Genomic DNA, 27,824 nt, shown 5'->3' with positions numbered 1-27,824 from the left:
TCCGATGTTTAAATCATGAAGCCCCGTTTTCGGTGTTTACGATTGACGCACAGTAACTAACTATACGTATAACATAAATGTTTGTTTAACATTACCTTCTAGGTTAGGGTAAACACTCGTCACTTTCCAATATTAATAAATATCTCGTTTTTGGCTGGAGGATGTCGGCCATACGCCGGGCAAGAACACAAAAGAACCAAAATCAAGAGAAATCAACAGAGCTCCATCGTGGCGGTACGGTCGCGGAAAAATCAAGAGGACGGAACACAAAACACAAAAGGTGAAAATAAAGCACTGGTCGGCGAATAATCCGAATCGAAAACTCTCCCTGTTACTAGACCGACGACTGGTCCTTCTCGATACGGGAACACTTTACGAAGCTGGCACGCTGTGGGGACGACGCGCACTACCACACCGCTTCTACGACGGCCCGACTACGACTGGAGTAACGAGACGAAAACCGAAACCGAACGGACCAGCCGGCGGACCGACGCTTTCGAGAGGGAGCGAGGGCCGGTATCGAAAAGCAATTTGTGAATTGTACAAGTCGGAGTAGGCGAGAGACGCTGGCGGGGTGCGGGGACGGTTGGGAGGAGGAGGACGGCGGTGCGGTGCGGGAGCGGAGGGGAACGAACGTAATCCCGTAATTGTGCTCATTATTACGAGTGTTGCGCGCGAGGGGATCCCCACGGAGGAACAGTCGGCTGGGGGGAAGGGGAAGACGTGTGCGATTTGGCGTGTGGAGGGGATAAGATTGCGCTCTATCAAATTGCGGGTACGAAAGTGTCCATCCAATAATGAATCGTCGATTTTGTTCGCACATGTGTTTACGAATCGCGGACAATCGGAAAGGAACTCCCAACCTAGACCACACTTCGCCGCACTTTACTGGTCAAGGGCCACAAAGGACAGTCTGAGGTATCGCAGAGGGCCGCACAATCGTGAATTGGTAGTTGACACCAACATTCAACTGCTGTGGCGGCTACTGAGAATTTTTTTAAGGTGTTCTGCTATTTTTGCAAATGAAAATTCTGCAGCGATCGCTACAACGCTTTAGGCCACTACTATTAACAGATCAATTGAAAAGTCCCCGGCCTACCATAGTAATACACATTTTTTTGGAAAAATTAGTTTTTTTTATTCAACATAATTCCCTTCGAGGGTGATGCACTGATTATAGCGATCCTCCAACATTTCGATACCATTTTTGTAGTGCGATTTATCCTTTGCTTCAAAATAGGCCTCCCTATCGGCGATCACCTCTTCATTCGATAAAAATTTCCTTCCAGCGCGCATTCTTTTGAGATCTGAGAACAGGAAATAATCGCTGAGGGGCAGATCTGGAGAATACGGTGGATGAGCAAGAAATTTGAAGCCCAATTCATGAATTATTGCCATTGTTTTCACTCACTTGTTTTTCGGCGATTTCGTCCTTCAAACGGCCCGATAACGCTATGTAATAGCTGCTGTTGATGGTCCTTCCTTTTTCAAGGTGGTTAATGAAAATTATTCCATGCGCATCCCAAAATACAGACGCCATAACCTTAACAGCCGACTGTTGCATTTTCCATGTTATGGAGCGGGTTCATCGTCTGCAGTCTACTCGGATGACTGTCGACTGGACTTCGGAGTGAAATGGTGGAGCGGTGTTTCATCCATTGTCACATATCGACGCAAAAACTCAGATTTTTTAAGCTTGATCATCTTCAAACACTGCTCAGAATCATCAACTCGTCGTTGTTATTGGTCAAAAGTGAGCTCGCGCGGCACCCACTTTGCACAGAGCTTTCTCATACCCAAATATTCATGAATGATATGATGTACACGTTCAGTTGATATCTTTAGAGTTCATTCATTTCAATCTATTTCATTCATTTTCAATTTACCGTCATTCAAAATCATTTTGTGGATTTTTTAAACGTTTTCGTCGGTAACAACCTCTTTTGGGCGTTCACTACGTTCACCGTATTCGGTGCTCATTTCACCACGTCTAAACTTAGATACCAATCCTTGATGGTTGATTTTCCTGGAGCAGTGTCCGGAAACTCGGTATCAAGCCAAGTTTTTGCTTCAACTGTATTTTTTCCCTTCAAAAAGCAATATTTTATCAACACGTGAAATTCCTTTTTATCCATTTTTTTCACAGTACCAAAAGTTGTTTCACTCAAAATGCTATAATTCACAAACTAATGATCCGACAGCTGTCAAACTTATAGACGCATCTTTTGAATGGTTAGGTCTAATTAAAAAACATATGGATTTAATTCCAGTAGCGCCATCTATGTGTCATGCCGGGGATTTTTCAATTGATCTGTTACATCTATATTAAGTTCAAAGGATGGTAATGCTGGTGGGTTGGTACCATGCGGTTCCCAGCTATAAAAGACCACCACGACTACGTCTCTTTCTTTTTTCTCTACCCCTTGTAACAGTACCACTTCCATAGCGCTTCCGTATTTCCTTAACCTGACCTAATATCCTGCCGATTCTCTCGCCGACCACATGTAGTATTTAACACATAAAATAAACAAATTTGTATTTAACCAATGTTTTCTGTTCCCGTGCGAATTCCTTCCACAAAAATAGTAGTGATTGTTCCGATAAACAAACGTGTTGACAGCCACACATTCCGACCGACAGGACCAATATTACTACAACTCCATCCTACGTTCTTTTCTATTCGTAAATTTGATAATCACTTTCTCATTAAAATTGTCTATTTCGAAGATATAGTGTGGAAAGAGCTGTTAAATGATCTTCGGCTATTGAATATTTGAGGAACATTTTGATGCGCTTTGGAGTAGGGAATTACCTTTCGACCTCAGATGTTGTCATGGGAGTTTTTACCACGATTTCTAATAATCGTCTAGTCTCCTTCAACGTGTCTCCTAGATTGTTTGCTATTAAACATGCTAGAAGAGATAGTGCACCATTTAATGTTCTGCCATCATTTCTTGAATAAATAACTGGCAGCTCATATCGCAATTATTCTTTATCAAGTGTGGGATGAAAGTGAGTTTATCCTCAGGAAATTTACTGCAGTACTCTCCAAAGTATCATGAAAAGAAAACTGATGCAACCACCAGATGCTATTTAAAATGAAATCGATCTTTTGTTTAATTTATTATAAGAGCACACAACTCTGAAGTTGTGTGATTGATTCCATCATTTATTACAACAAGAATTCACGAATTCTAAGTGGCATTTTTTTTTGATAAGTAACAAAATATTTTAGTGTTTTAGTTAGATCACATAATTATTTTTGGGAGCTTCTTTAATTTTTATTGTTCCTTTCAATTATTTCACTACAAACTGGTACTACAACAATTTGCTCTTCACTAGAATCATCCAATCAAATTCTCCAATCGTGAATAAATGTTGAGAACTTTCGTGTGCATAGAAAGTATGTTATTGACACTTCAATAAAATGACAGGAAATAAAAAATGAAACCCAGTGATATAACTGTGTAATGTACATACCTCAAAATAAATGTACAATACTATATCTTATCCAAGATTGAAAATGCTTTATCTTATTTACGGAATCAATCAATTTAATTCGCTTATCTGAGCCTATAAAGTATGTTACATTTTAAAGGTATTTGATTAAATATAGACGAATAAGAAATAAATGTTTTCTCTTAAATACTACACGACAAATAGATGTAATATGATGTTAAGCAACAGTTAATCGACAAGAACGATATTCCAACTTCTACATAGTTTATTAAAAAAAGAATATCTTTGCAGCTTTGCCTAATCCCTTAAAATATAATAAAATTTTAGAGCTTTGCCTTGATATATTATGTAAAAAGTTATATTTAGATGATGCATTCAAATAGATTCATGTTGCGTATATAATTCTACTGTTTCGATTCAGTTATACATCTTATGCCTTCAAGCTAAACATAAATATATTGGAACTATATCAGATAAGGCTATATATATTATAGTATAATAAATATAACTAATAAAGGACTTTTTTGACTAATCATTTTACTTAACTCAACTTACTTAACTTAACTAACGATTTTCTAAACTCTGTAAGATAGAAAAGATAAGAGATAAAAACATAAAAATTATTTTATTTACCTCTACATATATCTAAGTTCGCAGAACTATATATCTAGGTATATATTGTATGCCATATGTTGAATCAATTTTCATTTTATCTAGTGTAATACAATAAAATATTATATATTGTATTTTAAATATAAATAGTTTTTAAATTTTGTACCATTATCAAATATATTAATTACAGTGACATACAATTATCAAATAAAATACATATCTAACATTACAAAAAAATTTCTAACAGAAAAATAAATTTGAATTTTCATGTTAAAAAGGAAAAAAAGGGAAAAATTTACAGATTATTTGCTAAATACCCGAATATATCTATATATAACATAATATTTAGTTAAGATATACAAAATACTAGGTTGGAACTGGATTGGCAAGTATAAATACGTATTTTATAAAATACCGAAGGATATCGTTAAAACATTAAATTACATTAGAACGAATGAAATTTTCAGACGAATACCTTAGACTAGACTACTTCAAGATCTGCAACATGTCATAAACAACTCCATAAGCATGTCCTTGATGGGGGCCACCCAATAAAAGGGATTCGGTAAGCAAAACATCTTGAGTTAGTTAAGTGAAACATCAAATTAAAAGTAAAACATATGTGCAGTTTTGTATTACACAATATTTGTGGATCTGTAATGGTTTTGTTGGAAAATAAAGCAGGGTGAAGAATATGATTGTTTCAGAAAAATTAAAAAAAACTACATGTGTATTTTAACTACTTCACAACTATATAAATAACATGAGATAACTTTAAAATACTATAAATAAACTAAAAACTAACTTAAAAAGTAAACAGAACTCTTTCTCCGAACTTTATTGAAAATAAAATTGTAGTATTAAAGATTGGTTTGTATTTATTTCTAATGCAATATAAATATTTTACAGGTATAAATAAGAAATTCGTTGGCTTGGTTGGCGCAGTGGAAAAGGCGACAGGAGGACCTTCTACTGTTGCGAGAGTCGCGGATTCGATTGTTTAATATTTGTGATTGTCCTAGGCAAGAGTGTAAAATCCTAGAAGGAAAATGATCCCAGTCACGCCAGTAACCAGGCTGGGTAAGACCGGATTTCTTTTGGGATGATTTCTAAAGTTGGTCACTCGCCAGTCGGTAGGCTTAATGCCGAGGACCGTGGATCGGAGTCTGCGTTAAAGAGTAGGTCCAGTCCACATATATAAATCCTCATATATATATATATATATATATATATATATATATATATATATATATATATATATATATAAAGAAATTCGAAGCTCTGGTAGTGTATATTTAGTATTTAAGGCAATATGATGCGTCAGGTGCAAGTTCGTAACTCACTTACTGCATGAGCGTTCATAATTTTGTACCAATTTTTCAATACTTCGATAACATGCATAATACCAACTTCTCAAAAAAACATAGGTTTAGTTCAGATAAGCCCTAATAGGAAAAAAGGCACTTAAATATGAAATATGAAAAACAATCTTAGATTGCATATAAATAATTGCTGTAAAATTAAATGTATAATATTTTATGGTTCAAAAATAAGTGGATAAAATATATTGCACAATAGATTACTTGATAATATAGGAGAATAATTTTTAGTAGCTCTATACACCATATGGTTTAACTTGATATACAATAAATTCAGAAAATTTATTGACAACATTAATTTTTTTGCCAAAATATAAAATATTTCTGCTGGCCCATAACTCACATTTAAGAATAAATACCAAACAGTTTATTGAGTATTACGCCCACATAAATAATCATATTATGCTATATGTACTAAAATATTCTTTATAAATATCTACCAATGAAACGGTACTAACGCAAAAGTACATAAATTGAATTATTAAAATAGCTATATTACCATATTATTTTTTTAATGATTGAACGTTATTAAATTTTTATTATAATGCTATAAGAACATCTAACAGGTGATTAAAACTGTCATTATAAATAAATAATGACTTTATATTTTTTACTGATGATGAAATAAATATCTAAGCTGGAAATAAGCGATATTTCTTTTTAATACTACAATAGATTCAGTATTTCAAACACAATATTAAATTATTATCTTTCAACGTGTTCACATTAAATTGATAATGAGTAGTAATGATAAAAAAAGATTGAATATATATGTAATCAGTTAGTATCTCCCATTATTCAGCAATAATGCCGTGCCAATAAAAATACAAAAAAAAAGAAAACAACATTTAATGTGAAAAAGGCTTTCTCATTGTTTTCCATGGGTTTTTTCCATGTCACACTGCGATTTGTTTTCTGTCTAATGAATAAATCCTCTAAATTATTTTTTAATTATTAATTAGTGCGAGGGAAATACGTTTGGTGGCGCTGGAATACACGCAGGTATCCAGGGAAGGATTAAGGACCAAACAATATCGCAAAAAAATGAATTTGTCGTTAGCTCAATAATATAATAACTCAGTATATATAACACAGTATGTATGTTCTCAAGTAACTTATCAAATTTAACCTTCTTTCTTAAATGGTTATTTTCATCAAACTTATCTGTATTAATTAAGTATATTACATTCCATCACAAGAGATGAGAGGCAAAGAGTTCTAAATATTGCAATCCTCAGAGACAAATTTGAACAAAACATGAAATAATGCCTGGAAGAAACAGAAGTGGCAATACTAGTAAAGAAGGTGATGATGTTGTTTTTGAGCAAGAACAGTGGCCAACCACGGACACTTACACTTAGTTCCTACAACGTTAAAGATAAAACCAACAGTTTGTGCTCATAAGAACCTGTAAATATATTGCTTTTTAGCAGGATGAATTTATTCCTCCCGCAGGAAGCTATTGGTCTTATATTACATTAAAAATTCAGTGTTCATGAAAGGAAAATCATGAGTGGGCTGGGCTGGATTAGTTTACTGGGCTATTCTATTTACATAAGTCAACCTTACATTTGTCTTTGCCCAGCTCTGGTCTGACTCTATCCCTTATAAGAAGGTCAAAAAAACTTTCGATGAAAGAATTGAGAGATTTTAATGTCGAATTTTAAATTAAACGACTTAAACTAAAGTTAAGAGTAACAATTATATACCATACAAGTTCGAGTGATTTGGTATGTTCAGTCTTCTGATTTACCTTATTCCATGTGTTGAGACAAAAGCTAAAAAAAGCTCGTAAATTAATTTGATTTCAAGGTCTTTGTGCAGTTCTTCGTTGATTATGTAGCGATAAGCATTGCCAATTAATCGAAAAACTTTGTTCTGGAAGCGTTAAATGACTAGACATTTTGATGTTTTATGGTTATTTTCATCAAACTTATCAGTATTAATTAAGTATATTACAACACGTCTTACATTCCATCACAAGAGATGAGAGGCAAAGAGTTCTATATCTGACCTTTATAATTTACTGACATATCAATATGTTGCACAACAATTGACCAGGTCCACAGAATAACAGATGTTAATGAAAAAGCCTACGAAAGTAAAAAAATATGCTCCGAACATACGAAGAGAAAACTTGATTTAAAAGGCAATGATTTTGATATAGCAATATATTTTTTGGAAGCTTATATATGAAAATCGACCAGTACAACCCTGTAATACGTTGTACAACTATACACACCTGGTCTGCACGCAATATTACACGCGTCACGCACTAGAATAAGACATCACACAAGACACGTACAGTTTCCTGATGCGTTCGCTAATTAAACACGTACTGCCAGTACCGATTTTGTACTGTATGTAAAATTCCAATGAACCAACATGGCCCGAACAACCGACAAAGCGTCTCAATATAAATTGGCAAAAACAAGAATTTCCTTTACTTTATTTATAAAACTATTATGAATCATCACTTTTTTTGCCCGATCCTAACCCGTTAAAAGTAATTATGTGTAAATGGTGTTAAATTATATTAGCATTAGAACTATAATCTTTGTGATTTATAATACGTCAGTTAAAAACAATGATTATTCATTAATCAGGCAATAGGTTGGTGAATAGAGTTCAGTGAGTACAACAAAATATTGTAATAAAATGTAACTCGATGGCGAGGCACAACGACATTGCCAACCAATTAAATTCTAACCAAAGTGTTTTTTGCGATCAATTTGTTTAGTCGACCAGCAAAAATGGAACTATTCTAGTGAAACCAAGGGTTATGGTTGGGTGACAGAAAGATTAACTTATGCGACTTATGCGAATCGGATGAAATGTGTGGATATTCGACTGATAGTGGACCCGAAATTATCATTTGGAATGATTATATGGATTTATTATTATAATATTAACTATAAGAATTATAATATAATATTAATTATTATAATATCTCCAACCATGGTGAAAGAGTTTTTCATGTAATAGAAATTTTGAGCAATTTAAGTAATAATTGTCTATATCTAAAAAATAATACAAATTTATATGAAGCACTTTGTGAAAGCACTTACAATATTAAAAGTAAAAAACAATATTAACATTATTATCGAAACACTGACATTATCGAAATTAAATGGTAAAATACCCACTACGGAAAAAGGAAAGATTAAAAGAAGCATGAAAAATGCTATCATAATCTAGTTAATAATGAAGTTGCTGGAAGTTAAATGTTATTGCTTTAAAATGAATAATAAGAGTAGGATATGAAAGATAGTATGAATTCCAATTGATAAAAAAATAATAAAAAAATTAACACATACTAGCGTTAATATACATATTTATTCAAAGTTACAATAATGTATGATAAAATATATAAGTATGATAACTAAAGGCTAGATGAAGTAAAATTGAACAGTTTAATTTCAGCAAATTTCGTTATATTATGACCTATGAAACAGTATTTTTTTTAGCAACAGTACATTTCTATTTGGTCTCTATTCTGTCGATAGCAGAAGCTATATTGGCTGAGGTAACTAATATATGTTTTAAGTTTTGTGCTCAAAAAGAATACCGAAAAGTAACATTTTCTCTGCGAATTTTCGTTTGCAAAACAATGCAATATTTACTTTTTGAATCATTGTTTAGAGTAGGTTACATAGAGTTAATTTTTGAACAATGATGATAACTAAAGGCTAGATGATAACTAAAGTATGATAACTAAAGGCTAGATGAAGTAAAATTGAACAGTTTAATTTCAGCAAATTTCGTTATATTATGACCTATGAAACAGTATTTTTTTTAGTAACAGTACATTTCTATTTGGTCTCTATTCTGTCGATAGCAGAAGCTATATTGGCTGAAGTAACTAATATATGTTTTAAGTTTTGTGCTCAAAAAGAATACCGAAAAGTAACATTTTCTCTGCGAATTTTCGTTTGCAAAACAATGCAATATTTACTTTTTGAATCATTGTTTAGAGTAGGTTACATAGAGTTAATTTTTGAACAATTGCCAAATTGCAATTTACAATTGCCAATTTACAATTGCTCCAAACCACGATCCTTGGCATCAAACCAGCCAATTGGCGAGTGACCAACTAAGTAATCATCTCAGAAGACATCCGGTCTTACCCAGCCTGGTTACTGGCGTGACTGGGATCAATTTCTGTGTCGGATTTTGCACTGTTGCCTAAGGACAATCACAAATGTTAAACAATCAGAAATATAAATTTACTACAATTCCCCAGCAGGATTCTTATCAGCGACCATAGCAACAGCAGGAGGACCGCCCTGTCGCCTTTACCACTGCGCCAACCAAGACCGGCATTTCAGCAGAGAATATTCGAAATGATTATTAATTGAAATGAATAAATTGTAAGCAAGCAATACATGTAGAATATTCAGCAATATGCAACAAAAAAAGTCGAAATGGTGACCTACCTCAAGGTAGGTTGAGACCGAAAAAAATATCCATATATATGTTGCAAAAACTACAAATATATCGATAATTTACAAAAAAGATATCGATATTTTTAAGAAAAAATAAAAGTAGTGAAATATTAGTGACTAGTAAAATTTATCAAGGACTTCTAAACTTAACTACCAAAATTCACCAAATCTTTAAAATTAAGTACCAATGTTAAAGGTCTCTTAAAAATTATATTTAATTTATTTTGAAAAAATATTAAAAAATATCGGCTAAAAAACATCCCAACTTCAAGCCTACCTTCTTTTAAAATATTTTTTATAAGGTATTCCTTCATATGTTCGAAGCCTAACTCTTTAAGAATATGCCATGAAGAGGATTTTTCAAAATTTAAATTATTTTGGGAGATATAGACGTTTAGTTGTCTCGGCATCTAAAAACGAAACTTTAAGTGCCTTTTTCTGGGAATTCGGTGCAAGCCTTCTATATACGTTCTTTCTTCGTATAGCTGTAACAATATTTTTACTTTTAAGAAAAAATCAGAAAAGTAAAGAAAATGGTAAAAAATGTCTCGTTTTCTCATGCACCTGCAAAGAGAGGGCGTTATTTTTAGCCACACATTTTATAACAGCATAGAGAAAACAGATTTATAAATATTTCAATAACAATAAATATCTAGTAAAATGAATGGATACTAATAGTATAGTTTTTTTCATAGCGCTAGAAAAAATACCTAAAATTAATGCCTCTAGAGTAAGAATATAATATCACCTTAAAATAAATTGCTTTGAATTTCTAATTATTATTATTTTTTTACGAACTAGAGTTTATCAGGATTGAACCTAGTTTAACATAGGCTCCAAACCACGATCCTTGGCATCAAACCAGCCAATTGGCGAGTGACCAACTAAGTAATCATCTCAGAAGACATCCGGTCTTACCCAGCCTGGTTACCGGCGTGACTGGGATCAATTTCTGTGTCGGATTTTGCACTGTTGCCTAAGGACAATCACAAATGTTAAACAATCAGAAATATAAATTTACTACAATTCCCCAGCAGGATTCTTATCAGCGACCATAGCAACAGCAGGAGGACCGCCCTGTCGCCTTTACCACTGCGCCAACCAAGACCGGCATTTCAGCAGAGAATATTTGAAATGATTATTAATTGAAATGAATAAATTGTAAGCAAGCAATACATGTAGAATATTCAGCAATATTCAACAAAAAAAGTCGAAATGGCATGTTTACATTATATGTCTTCTTTAAATTAACTATTTCGATTAAAACATGGCAACGTGTCATTAATTATATTTGACTTATTTACATTTTAAATATTAAATCAAAGGATCCGATCGAGTTAAACAGTCCCGAGAAGGCAAACGGAGACGTAGAATACCGCGAACCGAAAGGGACGGAAAAAAAGAAAAGAAAAGAAGATCCTACCACATCCCTCTCGAATTGAATTAACAATCAGAAAAATACAGCGGCCAATTAAAACGGTAGCAAGAAGCAGCGGAGTGGTCCGCGGCACATCGGCATTTCAAATTAGCCAGCAAAAATGTTTTTTGAGCGCTTAATCATTCCGGAAAATATAATTCGGTCTGTTTTTATTTTTATCCTTTTTTTCTCCTCGTCGTCGTCGTAGTCGTCTTTTTTTATTCTTCTTCCCATAGCCAACGCGGCCGGGGCCTGGTAATGCTATACTGTAACAATGGTAATTTCGCTATCGCGTCAGAATTGCACGGATGAATTTCAAATTTCGTAGATTGCGACTTCTTCGTTTTAGCTCTACCTCTGTACCGTTTTTCGGTCTCTATCCTTTTCTTATCCGCGCGAATGGTCGGACGGTCTCGCGGCGTTGTCCTTTTTTCTCCGTAGTCTGGTTTCGGATGCACGCTTCTGCATACGCGTGATCAGTGAAAGCGCCGTACGGAATAGAAAAGGATGGATTTGCAATATCTCTATCTGGTGTATTTTAATAAAGTTCGATATCTTGAATGTGTTTACTGTCAATGTGATAAGTTAACTAAATATAGTCTTAGCAGTGAACCTACGTCATCTCAATTTATGACGTCAAAACGGCGCAATGTTGCCGCATCAAAACTGTGTATTAGTTCATTTTAGCTTCGACATATAAAAAAAGTAAGCTTTTGATCGGGTTTAGCATTGTCAACTGCTGGTCATATCTTTCGGAAGAAAATTTGGTATCGCACGAAAGGGCATTCTCGACATTTAAACTATTTCTGCTGGAGTTCCACAAGATAGCCTGTTAGCACCTCTTCTGTATCTGCTCTACACTGCTGACATACCAATATCAAAAGAAACACTACCTGGAACCTTTGCTGAAGACACAATTATTATGGCAAACGACATAGCTCTACCTAGGGCAGTAGAAAAGTACAACTGACAGTCAACAACATTTACAAATGGACGAAATATTGAAAAATTCAACTTAAGAGCTCAAAATCTATTGGTGTTAATATTGTATTGCGACGAAATAATAAATACTTAATTATATCACTCAATGGATGCCCGATTCCTCAAACAGAATAAGCTAGATACCTCGGAATCCATCTTGACGGTAGATTAAATTGGAAACATCATGTTAGACAAAAAGCGATACGTACTAGAACCAAAATTAAACAACTAATCTGGTTAGTCGGAAGATACTCTAAACTTGATCTAAAATCAAAGAGTTTGATTTATAAGACAATCATAAAACCAATTTGGACCAATAGGGTGCAAATACGGGGTTGCAATAAAAACTCTAATTAACTAGTCATACAACGCTGTCAAAACAAGTCAATGAAGAACTGCACGATGACCTGGAAATCAAATGGATTTGCGAAGTTATCCAAGATTTCGCCTTGAAACACGAAAGAAGATTACTAAATCATACTAACGTGGAAGCAATACAACTGCTGGACAGGGCGCAGGATGTCAGCAGACTGAAACGAACAAAACCATACGAACTTATATAAAGTGTGTACATTTAGTGTAAACTATAGCTATAAGTTAATAATTAATACATAATTATAATTTTATAATTAAGAAATACATACTGATGTATTTTCTCGCACTCGTCTTGCTTGTTAATTAATCCAAGTACATAGGAAAAGTAGTAATAAATTAATTGTAAATTAAGATTGTACTAAGCGTATCTAGTAAAGATGTTATATAAAAAAAAGTTGTTCCTTGTCTTTGCCATAAATCATTAAAACTAAAACTGAGTTACACCACATAGGTCTCTAAATGTACTTGATTGGCTTTTGCAAATCAAACGACAAAAGTAACGAATATCGACCATGTAATATTTAACGTTCCGAGATAGCGTCTGCATATAGTGAATAACTCAGTAATACTGTTATTTTATGTGGAGAAATGTCAAAATTATATAATTTAAGAGATTGTAGGTTAGGCTGAATAGTTACATATTTTTAATTATTAAGCCACTGTTTAAAATATCACTTAGTAGTTTCTGGGCCTCATATATAAATGAGGCCATCTCCTAATCTTTTTAAACCTAACAGTCCTAATATTCGACTTATACGTATCAAAATTTTGGGACGCTATAACTATTAGTTGAAAAATTACAATAGCATTAATTGTTAGTTCCAAAACAGTGCAACAAAACAAATAGATAAAAATCATGGCCCCATTAAACAAACTGTGCTACAAATTGCTTCTCTAGTCTAACTCTATACAACAGTGACTACTGGATACTGAAAACCTTAAAAGAATACCACAGGAAAAGAAGTTGTATTCAAAATAAGTAGTGATTGCATAATTTAAAGCTTATTTTGAAAGCAAAGACAAATAGTTTTACGAAAAAAATAGAACAAGATATTTGTCAATAACGTACCCTTAAACCAATTAGTGATTTTGTATCTTTTTAATATAATAGTAGTAGATAGTTTAAGTAAAAGATAATTATATAAGTGGCTGTAAAAGCTTGAGGACAGACAAAAATTCTTTTACAATATAGTCGATAAAGTGGTATATATAAAGTGCTATACTTTGCATAGAATGTATTTTTATATTTTTGATAACCTAACTGCTTTTATCTTTTGGGAAGCTAACTAACTCTAACTTTATTTTTGATGGCTGTAGCTGTGCTGTTAATGTCTCTGTTCGGCAAAATCAATCTCTTGACTAGTACTCGTACTCATGTTATCTCTAAAGAGACTAGTTCCTGATTTTTTTGTAGTTTGTCTCTAAGATCATTGTTGTGATACTTTCTGGCAAGCAACGCTTTTTATAGTAGAGTGATATAGCATGCTATGTCATGTTTTAGTTTAAAAAAAGCTCTATTTTAGTTGTGATGCAATAATGTGATGCTGATTCTTACAGAGATTAAAGTAGTCAGACAGTTACCATAACAACATTTTTTCTCTTAAATCTAATTCAAAGTTGTAGCAGTTAGCTTCTAGTATTCCAATATTCTAATTCTAGTCCTATTTTAGAGAAAATATTAGTCTTAGCAACTTATCAAAAAAGTTATTTAATTTTGATTTACCTCTCATAAGCTGGGCTATAGAATTGTAAAGAGAGTTCCATCTTGTGGGACAGGTGTATATTACCTCATGCCCAAGACTGTCTTTTAAAATTGCAGTCGATTTAGGCGTCCTGGGCATAATCCGTAACCTTTAAAATTTGCTGAATAGTGAACCATGTTAACATGAGAATTATTGAAGAGGTTATTCATGTCTGTAATGGCTAAAATACTTAATATGTGGTTGGCCTCTGAGGTGCCTAGTCATATTTAACTAGTTTAACCTTTTATTATGTAGCGACCTTGAGGCATGCCGAATTTTACATCTTGGAATATAGATCTACAAAATACCCAGATAATATTATTCCAGATGACGAACAAGTGCGAGGTTCCAGCAGCGACGTACAGAAAACGAGAACGAAGATCTGGTAACCACGAGACATTGTACAGTTTAGACGTGCCACCATTTGACTGCCCCAGCGTCTACTTTAATATATTACCTTATATTTTTTATAACAGCCATATTATGTAACCAACAATGTTTTTAATTTGTCTTACCTCTATTCATCGAGCCATAACACTCACAATTATATTCACTATTAAGAATACCTCTTGATAAAAAATGCTAAAGGCGGATGGTATAATTGATGGTGCTGCGAACTATTGAAATACAAATATCAAATTTGTATACCTATTTGTCTAAGTTATTTAAGAACAGGAAATATTTAAAAACAGCAAAAATATGCTGTTGAGAAAATGCATTTTACTTAATTAAAAAATTAACTTACAAACATATATTATCATTACTACGTAAGCTATTACAAAATGAAAGATTGGTGAACTGAAGGAAGCCTATTTGGTTGCGTTTGAGGACTTCGTCGTCTCGTTGCGAAATTATAATTAAACAACCAACTCGAAAAGATCGTAACCATTTTCGGATCGTAATTATTCTTATCGCCTCCTAGTACATACTTACTATTTCCTTTTGAGATAAGATAGCCGCCAGTAACGCCTGATAACGAGTACAGAATCGTTCTGTTCGTTGTTGTTCGCTCGTTGTTTACTTTTACCTCACCGTTTAAAATCACAAATATATAACTGACATAAAACTCGCAACTTACTGTGGGAACCTCGACCAAATTATACAGCGCATTGTTCTGCTTTATGATTATGAATTCCTACGATTCAAGGGGAACATCTACATTTATATTTGCAGTAGTACCATATGTGGTCATTGTCTGTCGTTTCTGTTACACATTTTAATTTTTAATAGGTATACGAAGTGCAAATGTCGACCTTAATATTCGTTTGTCTCGGTGAAAATGGTAACTGGCTCCTATTTTATTTTTAGTCTTCCTGAAATATAACGCATTGTTGAGTTTGCGTTCCAAGTGTGAAATATAGAGTAATGGATATTTTAACCGAGGTTACCAGGATAAATATTACGTGTACAAAGTTCGTAATGTTCGACAAAATAGGTGCCACTAATAAATTATGTCTAATCTAAAAAGTCTTATCGTAAGATTGAACATCTGCCGATAATATAACCTTGATATATTACTGATTTCGTATCAGCATATGTTTTTAAAAATTATTTCCGAGTTTTGGGTTGAATAAACTGAAATCACTTGGTGGAACTTGACGTTAATTCTAAGAAACATTTTTTTAATCATTAGTAGTTCAACAAACTGTCTTAAATAAGTGATCTGTAGAAAATATCTTATTTTCGCTCTTACTAAGCTATGTCTCAATTAATCATATCGGATGGTAGTGAACGTTTTTGTCTACATACTCTACTGTCATCAGGCACATATAGATGACTGGCAAGGTCATTGGGGAGCACGGATACTATTCCGAATTATTAGGTAATTAACTTTTATTTCACTCATTACAAATTCTAAATAGATACAATGCCGTTATCACTTTATTAATGACGTATTATATAGTGTCAATTATGATACGCTAGCCGGCAGTATCCCATAATCTGGTATACCCCCTAATAATGATGTAATATCTGGGGTGTAAGAATTACTTCCACTCGATAAATAAATATATTTGCTTTAGTTTAATTTCAAGTTGTTTTCGGTTAGCAAATATGTTCTTCTTCCAAGATAGGTGTCGTTTTAGATGCATGCCAAAACATTGGTGCTTAAAATTTGCTTCATTGGCTGTTAATTGAGTAGTTTTTGTTATTAAGGTGTGTTTAGAGAATTTTTGATGTTATCATCGGAAGATGCTAAGACTACCGTATCAACTACATAGTGATATTTGTGGTCAGTAAATCAGCGGTATAGAGGAGATAACATATCTTGAAAGTGTATTGGACCCAGTATACTTCCTTGTGAAACTCCTCCATATATCGGATTTCAAATATGTTCAAAGTGATGTTGGGAACTATCGACTGTTTAGTAATTGACTACTTTTTACCATCGACGGTTTCAGTCGACTGTTTTCAGTCGCTATTTTCGGTCCGACTGATTTTGCTATATTTACTATCGACTGTTTCACTCGTGTAGTTTTAGTTACTATTTTTGGTTCTACTAGTTTCATTTGACTGATTTTTAATGTTCTGGCTCTGTAGTCCTATCAGCTACCTTGACAAAAATGTAATATATATAGTTTTATGATGTTTTTGGTAGTTTTCTTGCAAATAACAACATATTGTACATTAATATAGCAACATTTGGAACGATATTTTTTAAGATTGTTAATGTAATGGGGTAAAAATATTAAAATTGCGAATGATAAATAATAAAATATTATTTTTCACTGTTTTATGGTAATAATAGGTAATATTTCAATTACTCTTTTGGGTTTTATTAAAAAATACTTCCAGTCAATAATAAATAAAACATTTACTTTAAAAAAGCTCTAGTAATTACTGTGCGATCATTTTTAACTTTGTCATCAATTATTTTTTTTATGATTAGGTATATGGTTATTGTACATCTATAGTTTTTAGGGTTTTGTTCAAGTTCTATTATATTGTCTATATTTTTTATAATATATTATCTGAAAATAGCAATTAATATATTAAAATACGATAAAAGATTTGTATTTCATAGAAAAATTCCATTCCTTTTTACAGATCCACAGAACATTCAAATGTAAAAGTAATTCTACTTCGTTTAAAATGAAATTATTAATTGCATGTTAATAGTGTTCAGTCATTTATTTTTTCCGTTTATTTTTTAAAGTTAATACGTAAAGGAATATGTACACCTCCGTCTCGCTTATACTAGCGTTGGAAAATATAAGTACATATAAAATTAACTGCTCCATATCTCTCTCACAATTTATACAGGAAAGGGTTTGGGCATCTTCGTCTGACATCAGAAATTAAATAAAACAGTCAAACCGTTCATCAAAAAATAGTAATTACTATTTCAGTCGCTATCGTCGTTTTTTGACTGTTTCGACTGTTTTGCGACAATCGAGTGTTTCGACTGTTTTCAGTCGACAGTTCTCAACGCTAGTTCAAAGGATGTAGTTCACCAGAACGATTACATGAAGCATAAACAGTTTCAATTCATAGTTCCGAAACGTATTTATGATGCAGTGATAGCAGGAAAAGTCTAAATATTAAATATCTGTCTATTTATGGTACATATTCAAGAGTGTATACAGCAAAAGTATTTCCCTCAGCAAAAATGTAAAACGAATATTTTAAAATTGATTAACAACGAATTGTTTTTTCGGTTGACTTGATAATGATATTAATTTATGGAGATTAGTTCAGTAGCTGATCACAAACATGCGTGGATAGCTATACCCAAAACGAAAATAAAAAATCTAACGCTACAATTGGTGATTATCTACACAGCACATGTATTTTGGATGTTAATATTTTAGTTACATTGATACTTGGTTATAAGATGAAGGTCCTCACCTATATTCTTAGAATTACAGATATATTAGACATAGTTGTTGGCGCATATTCTAAAAATATCTACGAAAACATCGTGAAGGGTGGGTAACCAGACAAAATCGGAGTATTTCTCAGGCAAAAGTAACTCTAAGTAACAATAGCCAGAAAATAGTACCAAGTTGAAGAAAATTACCTTCTGAAATCATGCATAAATCAATTATTTCATCTGTATTAATATTTAAAGTAAATACTGGTAACATATTTTAAACCGATTTAAATATTTCGAGAAAATGAATTACAGGGGCAGTTTAATAAGTTAATTTATTTTTTGAATGGAATTTTTAAGGTAATTTTTCGCCAGAAAGGTTTGTTATTGTTTATTTCTCGACATAATCTCCTGTTAGCTCAATACATTTAGCTCAGCCTTTTTCCAAATTTTTATTCCACTCCAAATAATAATTTTTTTCAGGACCTTCAAAATAAACGTTTGTTTCAATGATGGCCTCTTCATTCCACCCAAACGTTTTACCACCTAGCTATTTATTCAGCTTTGGAAACAGAAAATCTGCGAAGTATGCTGGATGGTAGGTTTGTCTAATATATGAAATTTTGCCATGGTGGCTATATATGTCTGCACCTGTACATTGTCTTGATGGAAAAACATTATTTTCTTTGCCAAATGCAGTCGTATATGCATCAATCAATGGTGGTCATTTCACTGGTTTCAAGATAACTGATATGAAAATGTGGATAACCGACAGACACAACATGACTTTCTTTGGAGCGAGTGCCCCCAGAGAAACCTACTTTTTTTATTGGTCTTTGTTCTCTGGTGTTTTGGGATGTACCAAAACGGTGACGACTTCTTTAGGGAGACATTTGTGCTGGTATGACCTTTAGCGGAACTTCTTAAAACTCGAAAACCAATTCTTAACCATCGAAGTTCATGGTGCAGAGTCCCCATAGTACTTGTCAACTCTTTCCTGGTTCTGCCCTAGTTTTTCATACAGCACACGAAAATTACTTTTTAATTTTTTGTTAAAATTTCAGAGGTTGTCTACTATCAGTAGCCATCCAAACCAAACTGAATGAGGCAGTATTTAAAATACATTTTAGAGTGTCGTTTTGACCAACTCCGAACCACGGTCTTCTGCATTAAACTTGGCGAGTGACCAATTTGGAGATAAACCCAGAAGACATCCTATCTTACCCAGTCTTGTTACTTGGGTGACTGGGATAATTTTTCTTGTCGGATTTTACACTCTTGCCGCAGGACAATCGTAATCAATAACAAATCAACAGTCACAAACATACATTTATAACCGTGCCCCAGCAGGTTTCGAACCCAAGATTATCGCAACAGCAGTAGGACCGTCCTGTCACCTTTACCACTGCGCCAACCAGCCTGCATTTTATTAACTTATTATTTTATTTTATTATCTATTGATATAAAAATAAATTTTTGTAATGAAATTATTATTTTGTCGCCTTTAAAACAATTTATTGAAAATTATTCGTTTTAAGACATCCAAAGAATCCCCTTACCTTATAATACTACCACTAAATAATTTTTTTTTAATTTTTAAAGAGAAAAAAACATTGATAAGTACTCGTAGCCTTTTATGGAAAACCGTTTTAAAAAGATCAACTTTCCGCCAGGAAACAATCCAACGAGACCAAAAAAAGAAAAAGAAAAAAAAAGGAAGAGAAGCGGACGAAAAAGAAGCTCCGGAGCTTTTGAAGGTGTCGGCAACCGAAGAGCGTCGAATACGAATGGTCTGTTTCTCTGGTTACTTAGAGTGCTATCACTTTAGAGGTGTAGTAAATAATTTAAAACGAGAATATGTTTGGACGATGGCGGCAGTAAAGCCGTTATTGTGCGGACTTTTTGTTCGTTTGTGCCGAAGCCGCGGCGAATTTTACGAGGTAGAAAAAAAACGCGGATCGACTTTTTCGCTTTTCGACTCGCGGAAAACTGGCTGGCGTTTTTTCTCGCTCCTATCATCGTCAGATGAAATCATTAAATCCTAAAGGTATTTGCTCTGTATATCGATTTCATTATAATAGTGTTTCACAAGTTTTTTGACGTTAGTTTCGATATATATGCCACATTAAGTAAACAATTGTTTGACTTCGTGATATGTTTATTAAATAACACTGTGGTTTAAACTCTGTTAAATGCATTAGCATTTTTCGGAAACTATAATCTATTCAAAATAACAGTGAACTCAATTCATAATGATGTTGAAAATACTGCCTATCGTATTTGTAAATTCGTTTCAATTTAATGATTTTCAGAACATGTAACCGAAAAGCCTACAAAATTCGCTTGGTTGCCAAACCTCTGCAAAATTATTCAAAATATTAGTGACAATAACGGTTATAAACTGGAAAACGTTGACTTGACGTTTTATTTGTTTTAGTAAATTTCAAATTGCTGCTTATTATCATTCTGATTAAAAGTGCCGAAACTATTAGACAGTTAGAATCAGAGGCAGGTTGCGTTTCTAATCAGTTACTTCGAATAGGAACGAAGTAATATATGCATTAGATATACCAAAAATAAAATAAATATTATAATAAAATAATTATTAAAATATATATTTGATAATATTATTTTTGTTTCATTATTTTATTTAGATTAGAATTTTGTTGTATGTCAAAGCCAAGCAGCGAACTCACGTCATCAAAATGAACAATGTGTTGCTTATTGTAGTTTATATATTTCTTTTAATACCAGACAACATCTTCCTTCTTACTTTTTTCCATTTTAAAAGAAAATGGCCCGTTTTTACCAATAAAATTCGTAACTATTAGAGTTAGAATAACATTTGACTAGGTTTTGTAAATCATAGTATTTTTTAATAATTCATTGTGGATCTCTTCACGCTAGAAACAGAAATCCAAAAAATGATCTCAACAAATGGTTGGCAAAAGCCCTAGTTAAGGAATGCAAAACATAAATTACATTGTTGGTTTGAAGCATTTCAAATAGGTAAATATAAGTGAAATGTTTTATTGTGTTTTATGTAACTAACTTTTTAGTGATAGGCCTGAAAAACGATAAACTGTATTTCAGATATATGAACAATATGGCCACAGAGTGTAACGTCTTTCTCCCTATCACTGCATATTCAATCAAATCGAATTTTTATTGTAGGATGTGGCAAAGAATAACTACAATATACATATAGATCTAGAAAAATATACAAGTAAGAATTGTTTGGCTATGTAGAAAGAATTGTCTACAATAAAACCCTTCTATTATCTGAACGAATCCGATCAGACACATCGAAGAAGAAATTGGCAAATAATGGAATCATCAACAAATCTTAGATAGATTGGAGATAAACAGCTCAGTTTTTTTACTTGAATGAATCTTTCTGAATATGCGATTATGATTCAATGCTCATAATTTCGAAGTCAGAGTTATAAAAGTGGAAACAACTAAAGCTGAGTATATAATTAATATACGATAATTGTAGGAAATGGTATTGTAGAGTGCGAAAGATTTATGAGCATAGATTTGTATGTAATTGTAATAATTAGCATTTGATTAAAATGTGTGAGGAGAGAAAGAATATTAACTGTTTTGCAGATATGGCAAATATATTAGGGTGAATGCAGTGTTTAAATTTAGTTTTATCAGGAAACATGTATACACGTAATAAGAAAACAAACTAAGGAAATACACAGTGATATCAAAATAACTTTCCAAGGAAACACTGTATCAAAGGAAACAAGAACAAAACGTAAAAGGTAAATATGCTTCCTACAGAAAGTAAAATATATTTCTTTGGTTGATTGGGTCTCCGAGGGATACCAGTTCATAGAAAAATGCGTCTAGACTTCTACTCTATGATGATGTGGAAAAGAGTTTAACGTAAATATAATCAAACACAGCCCTAACCTACAAATAATTAGGACTGTAAAATGAAATTTAATTTAAGTCCTTCATAATATATGCATTAGATGTACTATAACGTTAAAATAAACTATAAACTATATAAAACTCAGAGTTAATTCGGCCGCATTGCGACGTTTTGAAATCACCAATTAGATGGCGTGATTTTTCTGTTGGCATAAGTTATTGAACGGACTATAGTTATTTAACAGTAAGTCCAACTTTCTATCATTATATTTTAAAACATAACTGAAAAAAATTCTTTTAAATAAAATAATTTTGACTAGAATGTATTGCAGTTTGATTTAGATATTCTATTGAGTGAAATTTATTTTATAGACGATTCCTAGTTTAAAACTGTCACCGTAATAACATCAAACCCCTCCCTGAAAATGTTATCTTTATCCAAATTCTTTAAAGGACTAATCCCGTTCGCCTTCCGACAACGGATTTATTTTGCCACTTAAGCATCGTTTGTGTCGAAATAGCGATTCGACGTCTATCCATGGAGATTTCCAACTGGAGGCATTCGCAGTTTCTTTTTTCTGCGACGACCGAAAAAGAGCGAGAGCCGGAGAAAAAGTACATATTGTCTTAATTGTCACCAAAAACGAGTTAATGCGTCCTGAAAGGCGTCATTTGTATCCGTCGCTTTTTGTTTGGCGTCGACCTCAGCAGGCGTCCGACGTTAACCCCCTCGCCCCCCCTCACTCGCCTCGCCGACGGGGATGGGATTGGTCCCGAAATTTCAATATTTAATGAATTTCCGTCTTTGAGCATATTCGAATTTGCCGGGATTATTAAGAACGCTCCTTCGAATGGATGGATTTTGGCGTTGTTGTTTCTAATGGACTTTTTTGTTACGTTCATTAAATTTTTAACATGGGAAAAATGACGGAAACGGGCCTCTGTCGAATCTGAAAAAAATCCCCAGCTCTCGGATACTGATCCCGGGATAAACATCTTAATTAAGTCGAAATGGAAATCGCTTCAACTAAATTCAATGCGTATTCAAAAAAGAAACAATTATAAACCTTAGTTTCACATATATGTTTGTTTTCATTCCTTGATTGAAAAGCCACTATAATAAGTTATTAAATACATATTATGGAATATGAAGATATGACACTTTATATTTATTTCTTTCATGGGAACAATCCCTTAACCATTCAGTGTTTAGAATGAACTACACATTACATTAGATTTTCCTAGTACAATTTTAATTTACAATTTAATTGATTATTACTGTTTTGTTATTGTATTTGAATCAATAGTCAAGCAAGACATAAGTATGATTGTTTCCACTTGCTGCGTTACTGTGATTTAGCGACCTTATATCATGCCTCTTGGAAAACTTCATAAATTCATTTGATTTCTAGATCATCGTATAAGCATTGGTAATTAAGCAAAAAAACCCGTTTTGGCAGCTTTGGATTCAGCGTCAATTGAAAAGTCTCCGGCCTGACACATAGATGGGGCTACTATAATTAAATTCATTTGTTTTTAGCTGGCACTAACCCTCAAAAAATGCGTGTATACATTTGACAGCTGTCGGATCATTTGTTTGTGAATTATAGCATTTTGTCTGAAGCAACTTTTATTATTGTGAAGAAAAGGATAAAAAGGAATTTCACGTGTTGATAAATTATTGCTTTTTGAGGGGAAAAATACAGTTGAAGCAAAAACTTGGTTGATGCCGAGTTTCCGGACACTGCCCCAGGAAAATCAACCATCAAGGATTGATAAGCCAAGTTTAGATGTGGTGAAATAAGTACCGAAGGCGGTGAACGCATTGGACGCCCAAAATAGGTTGTTACCGACGAAAACATTAAAAAAATCCACACAATGATTTTAAATGACCGTAAAATAAAATTGAATGAAATATCAGACACCCCGAGGATATCAACTTAACGTGTACATCTTATCATTCACGAATATTTGGGTATGAGAAAGCTCTGTGCAAATTTGGTGCAGCTGAGCTCACTTTTACCAAAAACAACGACGAGTTGATAATTCGGAGCAGTATTTGAAGATAATCAAGCATAATAAACCCGAATTTTTGCATCGGTGTGTTACACGGGATGAAACATGGCTCCATCATTTAACTCCGAAGTCCAATCGACAATTATCCGAGTGGACTGCACACGATGAACCCGCTCCAAAGCGTCGGAAAACGCAACAGTCAGTTAGTAAGGTTATGGCGTCTGTATTTTGGGATGAGCATGGAATAATTGACTACCACCTTGAAAAAGGAAGGACCATCAACAGCGACTATTACATAGCGTTATTGGACCGGTAGAAGGACGAAATCGCCGATCGCATTTGAAGAAAAAGAAAGTGTTGCTTCGCCAAGACAATGGCAAAAATCCATGAATGGGGATTGGAATTGCTTCCTCATCCACCGTATTCTCCAGATCTGTCCGCCAGCCACAATTTCCTGTTCTCAGATCTCAAAAGAATGCTCGCTGGGAAGAAATTTTCGTCGAATGAAGAGGTGATAGCCGAAACTGACGCCCATTTTGAAGCAATGGACAAATCGTACTACAAAATTAGTATCGAAAAGTTGGAGGGTGGCTATAATCAGTGTATCACCCTTGAAGGAAATTATGTTGAACAAAACAAATATATTTTCCAAAAAAATGTCTTTTGTTACGGTAGGCCGGGGACTTTTCAATTGACCTGTTAGTTGGTGTGATATTTTAGTACAACTCCATATCTGCACCTCATATATCCAAATTGGATTTTTAATTTATTGATAAACCAATCTCCTTGATTTCAGATGAAAAGCTTGAGAGATATAATGAAACAATTATTAAAAATATATGGAGCAATTAATAGAATACTAGAAGTGAAATGAAAAAGGATACAGACACTTGAGATAGAAATAACAAGAAAGAAACCTAATATTTCGAGTTGGTGAAGGAAAGTTGGCAAACTATAATACACAATATCATGGAAACTCTAATACAGGTGCAGTTAGACATAACCAATAATAAACAAATGATTATAATATCTTTAATTGCCAAATAAAGGTTAGTCCAAGTTCAACACTAACTACAAAAGCACAGAGAAAAGAAATAATAAACAGCAAATGAAATTTGTAGCAATTTAAATAAGAATATCAACTTAAATAAAATATGACTAAATAAGTAGGAACACGAAAAGACTACACTTAAATTGACAAAGAAGAAAGGTATGGAAATTAAATTATATAAACTAAGAAAAGAGGGACAAGGCGGGAATTGAGGAAAATAATAGGGAAAATAAAAATAAAGAGTATTAGGAGCTATCGCTATATTTAGAAAGTAGTGTAGAATGAAGAAAGAAACAACAACAGATGAAAACAGTTATTACAAAATACACTAACATCGAAAATGATAATGGAAGCTAGAGCAAATAAAGAAAGAACCAAGAGATATGTTATAGTAAACATTTTAATAGACAACCAAGAAAAATTACAACAAATGCGATCGATAGGGATGAAACAACTGAAAAACATAGGTTTCAGACTAACTCCGGTCTAAGGATTAATAATAGGAACTTTCTTCAGAAGTGGTAAATACCCTTTTTCATGGGACTAACTCCTAACCCTGGATATGCTACTACATGTTTGCAATAAATGGGAACGAAGAAAACTTATCCAACGTTGCCACAACTATTTTGTTTTTATTATTTAAATTTACGTCAAAAAATGACATTTTTTGGGAATAACAAAGAGCCAATGATTTCAGATAAAAGTTTAGTTCACACTGAATATTCCAGTATTCATTTTCAAACCCTAACCAGAACTTGTGAATATAGTACTAAGACTAAGACTTTTGAATAAGTACTAAAACACTAATAGACACTTAGTTGTGGAAATATCTCTTCATCTACATAATCAACTCAGCATCTCAAAGTAGGTTTTGAATTTGTAAAATAACTGAAAACCTGGCGGAATTAAATATCCTGAGATAAATGGTAAACATGAGCATTAGAAATACGGTTAATGATGTTATATAATCATATACGTTTATATGAACTTTCGTTAAATTAGTATCATAAATATAGCTTATCAATAATATATGTCATATACTGAAATATTCCACATTCAAGCTAAAGGTCACATATCATTTATCTAAAGGAACAGTATCTTCATCTTCACCCATATAAAAACTGGCGCAGATGGCAAGATTGTTCCATGAAGACCATGCTAGTTTTGCATGTAATCAGTTATCCAGGGCTGAATGATTTATTATGAAAAGGTAACAGCTTAATGTTGAATTGCTAATCAGATCGAACTTAATCAAAGCATCCCTTAACCTAGTCTACTATTATAGTTCAAGGTGATATTAGGAAACAATGTAGTATTGAAAAATGTCCCAGCCCGTGGATTCCTGATATATTAAAGTTCTGAAGCTGCAGAAACCACATAATGTGGTTGCATGATTTTTGATAGAAATCTTGTTGTTCAGAAGATTCAGGAGGAGACGTTGTGTCACTACTACACCATTGGAAATTCGAGCAACTTCATATTATAACATTCCTCAACTATACAATATTTCTATTTTACACAATAAACTAAAAAAAACTAAATAAAAATGGATTTTCATCACTACATATATAAAAAGTTATATATAATAATTTGTTTCTACTGACCTTAAGTGTGCAGAGGTGTACTTGTAGTAACCTAAAACAAAAAAAAAACAAAATAAAATAATTATTTTCCTATTAAAATATTGTAATACATTTATTTAAGCCAACAAAATAATTTACGATGCTTTATTAAAATGTATTTGTACCAAACAACTAAATTACTTAAAAAACATAATATGTTGATGTTTAACTAATTATAAATATATAATAACCGTATAGGCAATCAAATCTAACAATAGCTGTAAAAAATGTAATGATATAATTAGTGAAGAATTTAAGAACTAACAAACTATATTATATATATTCTAGAAGCATATTTATCATTTGATACAGATACGAGTAACTGTATATAAGATACTGTATCAGCGATGCCAATTAACGATTCTGTTATTTCAGGGACCAAAAAAAAGCAGATTGCATTCTACAGTAATTTTAAGAAGAAAATGTCTTAAGAATACAAAACAGGAAAAATCTTGATATTTGCTTTTTATGGCGCTCTCGCATAGATACGTAAAATATTTTATTGTTATGTCGTACGTTTTACAGCAATTTGCGAAATAATATGGCAATAAATTAGCAATGCGTAATGAAACGTAAATTATTATGCGAAGAGACAAATATTCCAAATATACTCACGAAAAAAGTAATAAATTTGTTCTAGATAATCAAACCACGTAAGTATACATATATATATATATATATATATATATATATATATATATATATATATATATATATATAGTGTTTAACTTGGATTTTTGTCTAATAAGTCTTGCAATTAATTATCTTTGAAGTTTCTTCTTCTCTCCACGATATTTTTGTTATTAGCATCAATATCATGACTTTTAAATCGTTGAAACAAAACCGACACGGGGGATGTAGCGGATCAACATTTGAGAGTGTTTGATGGGTTGCAGCAATAAATTTCTTAAAGTTAAATAACAAAGGTAACGAATCGAAATCATGTATGCTTTAAACATACCCCCATCAGTGGATTCATAGCAAAACCATGGTTTGGAATTAAAGAGTTTTGCTGCTATTAACATAGCT

At 32.9% G+C, this 27,824-nt stretch overlaps 1 protein-coding gene across 4 annotated transcripts in view; it reads right to left on the bottom strand.

Annotated features, from left to right (window-relative positions):
• Nucleotides 1–26,808, bottom strand: part of LOC143202806 (LIM domain only protein 3) — a 239,593-nt gene extending 212,785 nt beyond the window's left edge. For 3 of the 4 annotated variants that reach the window (XM_076414620.1, XM_076414621.1, XM_076414618.1), the window contains exon 1: nucleotides 96–234. The gene's annotated coding sequence lies outside the window, so the exon portion shown is untranslated. Of the gene's footprint in view, nucleotides 1–95; nucleotides 235–26,777 lie in introns of those variants that run through there. The other variant, XM_076414619.1, reaches the window with a different exon arrangement.
• Nucleotides 26,809–27,824: the final 1,016 nt, after the last annotated feature.

The sequence above is a fragment of the Rhynchophorus ferrugineus genome, unplaced genomic scaffold (genome assembly GCF_030347505.1).
Source record: "Rhynchophorus ferrugineus isolate W39M unplaced genomic scaffold, kcgeb_rfMv2 rfM9, whole genome shotgun sequence".
Lineage (NCBI taxonomy): Eukaryota > Metazoa > Arthropoda > Insecta > Coleoptera > Curculionidae > Rhynchophorus > Rhynchophorus ferrugineus.
Note: the sequence above shows the minus strand (reverse complement) of the source record. Positions and strands in the feature narration are given on the sequence as shown.